General features: G+C 36.1%; 1 long non-coding RNA gene across 1 annotated transcript; it reads right to left on the bottom strand.

The window, feature by feature from the left end:
* Nucleotides 1–2,211: 2,211 nt before the first annotated feature.
* Nucleotides 2,212–7,462, bottom strand: LOC136290116 (uncharacterized). The gene is made up of 4 exons (XR_010720973.1): nucleotides 7,345–7,462; nucleotides 3,983–4,105; nucleotides 3,138–3,265; nucleotides 2,212–2,983 (listed from the first exon to the last, which is right to left on the bottom strand). It is a non-coding gene; the product is annotated as an uncharacterized lncRNA (long non-coding RNA).
* Nucleotides 7,463–9,011: the final 1,549 nt, after the last annotated feature.

The following is a 9,011-nucleotide window of genomic DNA, read 5'->3' as shown; positions in this document are numbered from 1 at the left end:
GACTCAATTATTTTGCTTTTATTTTGGACTTTAAAAACTATATTTTTTTAAAAAAATAATGGCTTTCCTTTCACCTGACCATTTCATTTCAAGGTTACAGTACATAATTTTATGAATATTAAGAAAGAATAACCAAGACTCTGTGAAGCAGTTAACCCAAAGTAAAGTGAGCGAGACATTCAAACAATGAAGCCTTCATTTTGAAATAGCTGGCTTGTAAATATTCTTGACATGAATTTGTTAAGATATAGCAAAAGTGTCTCCAGGTGTCTGGCCTTCTAGGTGAAGCAGAAAGCATAACAAAGTAGAAATGTGATGACTCTTTCTTGTACTTGTGTTCCTGTAAAGTGCAGTGACCATAAAACATGTTCTCTGCTGCTGCAGTAATAGAGCATCCCTCTGACACAATGACAGTACTGGTAACTTTGTATTGATCCCAATCCCAAATATTTATTTGGGCTGTTGCTAGACTTCATATTTTCATTCATAGAGAAAACAGAGGTTGCAAAATATTCACTTAAGCCATCCTCCCATTTAGAGGTCTCACAAAGCATTATTTCCATTAAAAAAAGACTTAATACCACTTTGGTTTTCATGTATTAAAATAAAAACATTTTTATAGTAACATACTGTTTTTTTTTTTCTCCCTAAGTGAAATTCTGCTCTTAAGCCAGTTTTCAGAAGAAGACACTAATCTTCCCTGCATTTAGACCCAACTGACTCATGCAATTGTGTTCTAAGAAATGGTTCCTTTGCAAAACACCATCACTGAACCTCAAGAGTCTTGAGCCTATCAGCTAAATTAGTGGTGTGGGCCCAAGAAAGGGTGCTGCAGAGAAGAAAAATGAAAAGAAGATGACATCTGAAAGTTGCATATTTCATTTCAATAGTTCATTTTTATTAGCATTGTATTTTAATATACACTTGAGTAGCCAGGCGTTTATTTTCTCATGACAAGTTCACATGGACAAGAAAAAAATGGATGAAAGATTGGAGTCAATCTTCAAAGAAACTGACACCATATTAACATATGAATTGAAATCTAATCCATATTTTAGATTACTGAGGAAAACAAGTAAATGTGAAGTGCCTGAATTATAATGGGCTCCAAAAATACATTGATGTGGCCCATGAAGAAACTGGAAACGGAGAGCAAATATTTAGGATTTAAAGATGATTGAAAAACAAAAAGTTATATTTTAAGTCCCCAAAATATCCAATGGATATATTAAAATTTCCATCTATTCCTAGGGAGTTTTATTTGGACATGTTCAAACGGAAACCCTAATTCTTCTTGTTCTACTTTAGCCATGGGAAGAATCCTAAGAGTAAAATTTTACTGATTTGGAATGGCAGATGCCTTACAAGGTAAGCCTGGAGAATGTGATCATTGAAAGCAAACCTGTACAACTCAGGTCTAAACTTTGAAGCCTCACCTTCAACTCATTCAGTTTGAATCTGATCTGAGCACAATCACTGCCCATCTATCTATATTAGATATAATGAAAACAGATAGGAAACCTCTCTCTTACACAAACTCTCCATACAATTCACCAGTGACCTATTACCACTGCAGATGAAATTTCTAGTAAGACTAAATTCAACATCATTGGCACTGAGCAAAGGTCATCTAAACTCTGAATATGGCTGATAAGTACTCTGACCTGCCCAGTGACATGTTTTATACTGTTGCCAACTCCTACAACATCTGAACAAATTCCTGAGAAAATAGACTGGCACTACCACAAAACCTGCAGTGGAACTATTAAGAGTCTGAGTTTTTCCCTGCTCTCTGATTAAAAAAATTAATGAAGTTGGATTTGGGGCAATTCAGAAAAGGAAAGCTTACAGCTACCTTTTAAAGTAAATTTCTGGGGAAAAAAATATTGTACAAAATTTCTAAAGCATTATTGTAGAAGATTTCAGACAATCTTTTTACTGTCAGATTCTGGCTTTATCCAAGCCCTGTTAAGGTCTAGTCCCTAGATAAAGAATGCTCCAGCATACCTCGTAAACTATTTTTCTTCACAGAAATAATGAAATAATTGTCTGCTACTCAGTTCTACATTGCATAAAAAAATAAATTAGCAATTGGGCAATAAGCGGAAAATATTAGATTCTGGATTTTTTAGCATTTATTTTTTTCCAAGCACATGTATTTAACTGAGAGCAAAACCAAGTTCTAAAGTATAAGTTTATGTGAAAAAGAAAATAATTTAAAATTCTTTCAGTGTGACTAAAATCAAGGACTATTTTTTCTGAGTTACTTTATTTGCAAGTCAGTTACAATCTTACAGGAGTCAGGGAAGACACTTGCGTTTTAAAACAGCAAAGGCTGGAGAAAAACCTGTCCCAGAAGACCACGTTTATAGCAACATTTCTAGACTACAAAGAAACTTCCAGTGTGTCACAGGTAGCATCGTCCTTAGCTCTCTAGCTAATCCTACTACTGAGCTATTAATCTGTACACCAAGATGAAGTGGTAATACAAATCTCAAATTTCCTTTTTCACATTTAAATAAAATGATGTATTTGCTAGAAAGAACCAGGCTGAAAAGCTTATCCCTGAACTTATAGGAGAAATAAGCTGATGGAAGGATTTTAAATAACATTTGAGGATTTACCCTGGCCATAGACAGAAATACTGACCTTACAAAGAATCACCCCATACAAACTGATGATAAAAAAACCCCAACTCTGTCCAGAGGTCAGCACTTTGCTTAGCTGCAAGGCTCTATGTGCAACAAGCCGGGAACAGCAGTGAAGAATGAAACTCTCTTGGGGGGGACTTAACAGCATTACACTGAGAAGAATATCTGCTTAGAAAGGTACTGAAGTTTAAGCAATGACAAATATAGAAAGAAAGAAAACAACCTAAAGGTACAATTAGAAGAAATGAGGGGCCTTCAACCCCAGTACTTGACCCCTCTGAAGTGCCTGTGTTGGGGCTCAGCTTGAAGGAAACTCATGACAAAGCTGAGACCTGGGTGAAAACACAAATGCATAATTTTAAGCATATCGATACCCCAGCAAAGAAATAAGTATAAAGAAATAAAGAAATAAAGTATAAAGAAATAAAGAAATAAAGTCTTGCAGGCTTGACTTAATGGCACTGCTAATATATTGAAGTTACTCACGTGCTTAAATGGCCCTCAAAATGGCTGAACTTTGAAGGGACCTCTGGAGGTCACCTGGCCCAACAATCCCACTTGAGCAGGGCCGTCTTATGGAAAGCCACATCACACAAAAACCTGATCAGGATGATCTGTTAATGTAGAAAGGTATTCATGGGGCTATGCATGGAAAGTCGTTTTATGGCTGTTTTCATTTTTTTCAACATAGAAAAATTTTGCTGATTTAGCATTTTCCATGAACACTAAATTCAATTAAAAGAGTAAATCAGCAGCAAATAGTTAAGGCCAGTACTTATTTCCTAAATCTGTGTTGTCTCTAATAAGAATCATCCCTTTGGTTTTCTCTAGAGTTTTCCAAAACATTTTATAAAGCAATCTGTAAATACTCATAAGAATCTATCATCAGGTTCATGCCCTTGTGCATGTTATTGCTCATATATTTTCCATCTTGTAAGCGCTCAGACATGTCAGTTTCCAATAAAAGTTTTTCACTGAAAATTCAAATTCAGTTATGGCAGTACATTCCTAAGTCTAAATGTGAACCAAACTGTTTTCATGGCATTGTCTCTCTGCTTAGTCATGCAAGTTTGGATTTTAGCACAAGAGAAAAAGAAAGATATGCGACTAAGAGACCTTTGCCTACTGTTCATCTCCTACATTTTCTGAAATATTTAACTTCAAAATTGCTTTTGTTCCCTTCCCCTAGTACAATATTGTTTGAGATTCACTCTTCTGAATACCTGATATGTCCATATTTTCTGTTTGGTATTTTTTCTCTATGAATACTGGATAGGATTTTCTTATTATAATGGTTTGAACTTTAGAACAACAGTGATATATAAACAAACCTTCTGATTATTTTCCAGTTTCCAGCAGCATGGGACTTGAAATGTAGATGAATGGCTCTACCAGTTGAGAGAAGAAAATGTTGACTACTGTACATCTTAGAACCAGCTTGAGGGAATTTGCCTCTAGGAATTAAAAAAAGACAGTTCACAGATAGTGAGCAGAACAAATGAGAGATACAAGAAAGACAAGGTTTACAGAGATAATAATAACAATCCAGCTAACAGTAGGTAATTTGCATTTAAATATCAGAAGATAGAGTGAGCATATAAGAAAAAATTCTCATTCTTTCCCCCCCCAAGATTAGTGTCAAACAGTGTAAAAATAAATGAGATGTATTCTTAACATTGCACATACACAGGAGAATATACAGCAATACAAGTAAATACTTGAAAATTCCCTTAACTGCAATTGGATCATGCACTTTGACATACAGGTTATAAATGCCACTCTAGTAAAAAAATCTGTTTATCTGAATTTATATCATGGCCCAAATTCCAAGGAAATTATACAGAGAAATAATGGATTAATGAACACAAATGGAAAAGCAAAATACCCTCACCCAAAAATTCCCAGAGCCCAAGAAAGCTTGTTTGTGGAAGGGTTAATCTTACCCTGTGTTGAAAAACTTTATATGGGTGAAAAATTTACCGTGAGTCTTGTTAGACCTATATTAATGCTCATGAAATTGCTAGTTAAGGTATGTACACACAACCTTTTGAATGTAATCTTACTCTTCTTAGAATGGGATTTCCCATGCTGCTGACATGTTTACTTATATTAATTATCCTTCATTCTTACATTTTCCATCCTTGCATCTGTATGAAAAACACAGCTTTCAGTCTATGCACTGAAATCAACCAGGTCACGATTTTCCACAAGTCATTTGCTCCTAAAGCACAAATTATGAGTAAAACCATTTTGCTGCTCTCCTAGAGCCTGATGCTTAACATGGTAACACGGTTTGTCTGTGGAAGTATCTATTTACCATGCTTAATCGATCAAATAAAGATATGGTAATCACTTTGCTTCTCACAGCGCAATTGGACTTACGATCTTTTTGATCTCCTAACAGTAACTAAGAAAGCAGCTGCTTTAGGGCTGTTTTGACTTAAAACAAGATTTTGTTTTGCCTTTTAATTCTGACCTTGAGTAAGAGTTAAATTCAATGCACAATAAAATCTTTCACTGGACATCTTATAACTGCAGCAATTATTTTTTATGCTATACATTAAACAAATTTGTGAATATGTTTTCCACCTATGAGACTGGAAGTCATCCTGATTTAGTTCCAGCCCTTCCTTCTGATCTTCTGAGTGACTACGTGAGTCATTCAGGCCCTAAACTGTGTTTCTTGTTATTGATTTGAATGTTTTGCCGCACAGAAAATCCTATTGATTAGGGTAATTCAAATGATTGAAATATAAATAGTATTATCTAATAGGCCAACTTCAACATTTCTGACTAACTGTAAGGCAAATGCAATAATGGATCCTGTAGTAAAATATAATTTTTGTTGTTTAGTGCATTTCTTGAAACACCTATTTTTTCAAAAAAATGAAAAAAGCAGGAGATATTTGCATCAGAAATTTCTATCTTCCCTAAGTCCATATATTCTTGTGAATGTCTTCATAGGAAATTTCCAGCAATTCAGTTGATCCTCAAATGAAGCTTAGATAGGTTCGCTGCTCATTGGTGTAAGAGGGAGATCTAACTCTCTCCATGGTTTCACCTAAATTTGGATGAAGATTCTTAGTGAATATGAATCTGGAAGAGATAAGTAGCCACCTTTTCTCTCCATGTTATGCTGATTACAGATGGAAACTTTTCCTGGCATATTTTAGAACAATGAACACCTTATTTTAAAGAATACAATGGAAAATGGAACCTGGGCTGGATTACTGCACCTTTTGGTCTTTACTCACAGCATAACAAAGATTACCCTCTGTCTTGAACATCCTTTATTTGGTTAGTAGAGAGATTGGGGCATTCAGGCAACAGATTTCAGTATATGTGGTATTAGGTGCATCCTTTTTATTGTGAACGAAATCATGATTTATTGGTGTTCTAGGAGAATATTGACCTTGGAATCTCCTCAGTTAATATTTAACTCTTGGGTCAATAGATCTGGATAGTCACTTATTCAGAAGTCATTATCAACTTAATTGTTATTGGCAGTACATACTGTAAAAACTTTTGGAGGCTGATAATTGAGTATTTCTTACTAGATGCTACGAAGAATATCACTTTAAAAACCTGATATAAACCTGAAAAAAATTATCTCGTGGTCATAAAAGTTTTGTATATAGCAACATGAGTTGTGTTTGAATGGAAAAATGCAAGAAAACAGACATCAGTTGTTAGTGTGTGCTTGGTTCTTTCATTTCTTCTCTTTGTTTAGGTCAGTAGCACCAGAAATTTTTTCAATGACTAAAAAGAATCCAAATTTCTGATTCTCATTAAAAATGATTACATGGTAATTAAATGAGCACATAGCCAGTGTTTCAAGGGACTACAAGCACTTCTTTGTCTGTCTGCCTGGAAATCTGTTAAGCATAATCAAATTCTGAAACTTTTTGTTTTTTATCTCTGCGCAGTCATCACGTACCAAGCTCAGTAAGGGCATTGATCCCCATCTGCAGATAACACAGTAAGGCATCTGATAGCAACAGTACCCACTTCTCCTGCTGGTGTAGCTTGATGCCATGGTCCCAGTCACAGGGAAAGGAGTGGGATCTGAGCTGCCAGCTCTCACTGTTTCCAGCACCAGGAACTCCTAGCTGATGAAGCCCACTTGGGCTGTGCTGGATTTATATGAGGTTTCTCTAGTGCGTCACCTGCCAGTCACTCACCCAGCTGCCCTCAGCAGTGGAGGGGCACTGGATTGTGGTACAGAGATAATTCTTCTTTCCCAGCATTTAATTTTCTTCCTCAAACCCAGTATTGTATTTTGTTCCTCCTCTTTGACACTGAGGCTTTTCTTGGGAATGACACAGACACCTTAAGGCTCCAGAACTTCCTCACCATGTCTCTTAGAGGGGCTTACAAGCTTTTTATGTACCCTGAGTTGGACACAAGGGGGGACACCAACAACATATTCTCAAGAAAGCGAAACAATGAAAACTTCACTGGCAAACTTTAGAAAATCAAGTAATTTCAGCAAAAGTTTAAAGTGACATTCAATCAACATGAAGCATTTCACAAAGCATTAACTTAACAAAGGAAAGCCTCCTCAACTTTGCAAACTCCAACCCATCCACCTTTAAGTTAGTCAAACTCTGAGAGGAAGAAATTAGAGGGAAAACATAAGAGATATAGAAAAGAACAAATACAACTACCACGCCTCCTTCCAGTGGTGCCCTACCTGATAAAAAAGCCACTAGAAATTAGGTCAAGACCTATAGTTATGTTGCATTCCAGTTTAAGTTTAATTTGGCTTTCCTAGGCTCCTGCCCAAGGTGGGACTTCTGGTTTGGTGGGCACTCAGGTGCTGGCTTAGGGATGCCAGAGTGGGGGTGTGGACCATTGCTTCCAGTCTGCCAGGATGTGGCACAGCTGGGATACAGGTGGGATGTATTAAGCAGGGCACTGCCTTGCAGGGGAAGACTTGACCTGCCCCTTTCCTGACACATGCACCTGAAATGTTTTGAGCCTGCAATCCTTGTGGTCTCTCATGACTAATGACTTGAAAAAAAGCATTTATTTTGTACTTTCCAATTGTGGCTCATCAACAGGATTTCATTTTAAAGTCTGCTTCTTGGAAATGTCTTTCAGTTGGATATTTTCTTAACATGCTGTAAAGACAGGCATGCCTCTTGTGAGATTGCTGGAGGTTTGGGTACATTACTGTGTCCTGCAAGAACCCAGCAAGGTCTGCTTGGCTCTTCTGAAGAGCCACTCTGTGCAGCAGTGGCAGACTGATCTCTTTGGGAGTAACAAGGATATCATTTGTCTTACACAGAAACAGAGAAGGGTGGCAACAAGAGCTTCTGCTTTCATTTGGGCACTCATATGTGTCTTGTGGCTTGACACCATTTCTCTTAACTTCTTGTGTAGTCCTATGATGGACAGGAAATAAAAATGAAGAAGAATGAACTTTTCTGGGGCTAGAATCACTCCCTTTTGCTGGTCACATACCTGGTACATTATCATATATTAGTACCTCCTACACAGTAGAATAAATATCAATCCTGGCATGGCTTTTACACCAGCTTCATGATTAAATAGTACTCAGGATGAAGATACAAATGATTAAACAGGTGGCAACAGACTGATTCAAGAAAAACAAAGATGTATATATATACGTATATGTAAAAAGTAATATATAATAAGGCACATAAATGTCTTTTTAAATAGAAATCTATTAGTGTTCCAAGATACCTTCTGATACTTTATTCATTAGCATGATGGACTACATCATGTGTATGAGTAATTATTTAAATATAGGAGTATGAATGTATTTAAATAATTTACTTTTGAGATTATATAATATTTCTGAATTCAAACTAGGTTGATGCCAAACCCATGATGATGCTGACAAGTCAAGCTCTGACAGCATTGGAGCCCTAATGATGTGGTTAATGCTGAAGTGATGTAAGATCTAGAAAGATCTAGAAAATAAAATAGAGAAATAGATCTAGAAAATAAAATAAAATAGAGCATTTCAAGGATCAAGCCAAAATACACAGGTGGTTAAATTTCACAAATGAAAAGATACCTAACACATCTGTGGAAATAAAGGAGCTTGACTGAAAGAAGAGTTTTCCTCCAGTTCTTTGTTTTAAATTCTCTGGAGTTTTTGTTTGGTTTTTTTTTTTTTTTTTTTTTTTTTTTAATGTCCACCCAGACAAGAGGGCTTCGAGTGTAAAGGAAATAGTCTTTATAATGTGTTTTTCTCCATTTAGCCTCAGTTTTAAAGACATTTGATCACTTAAGTCTTGCCTAAGTATAGATTAAGAATCTTAAAAACTCAAAACCAATCTAGCCTACTTATTCTCAGAGAGTATTACCCCTGTAAGCGCTCACAATCAT

This window comes from Chamaea fasciata, unplaced genomic scaffold, assembly GCF_029207755.1.
Source record: "Chamaea fasciata isolate MVZ Bird 193981 ecotype frontalis unplaced genomic scaffold, bChaFas1.0.hap1 SCAF_5, whole genome shotgun sequence".
NCBI classification, from domain to species: Eukaryota; Metazoa; Chordata; class Aves; order Passeriformes; family Sylviidae; genus Chamaea; species Chamaea fasciata.
The sequence above is the reverse complement of the archived record's forward strand: the minus strand, read 5'-3'. Positions and strand labels throughout refer to the sequence as shown.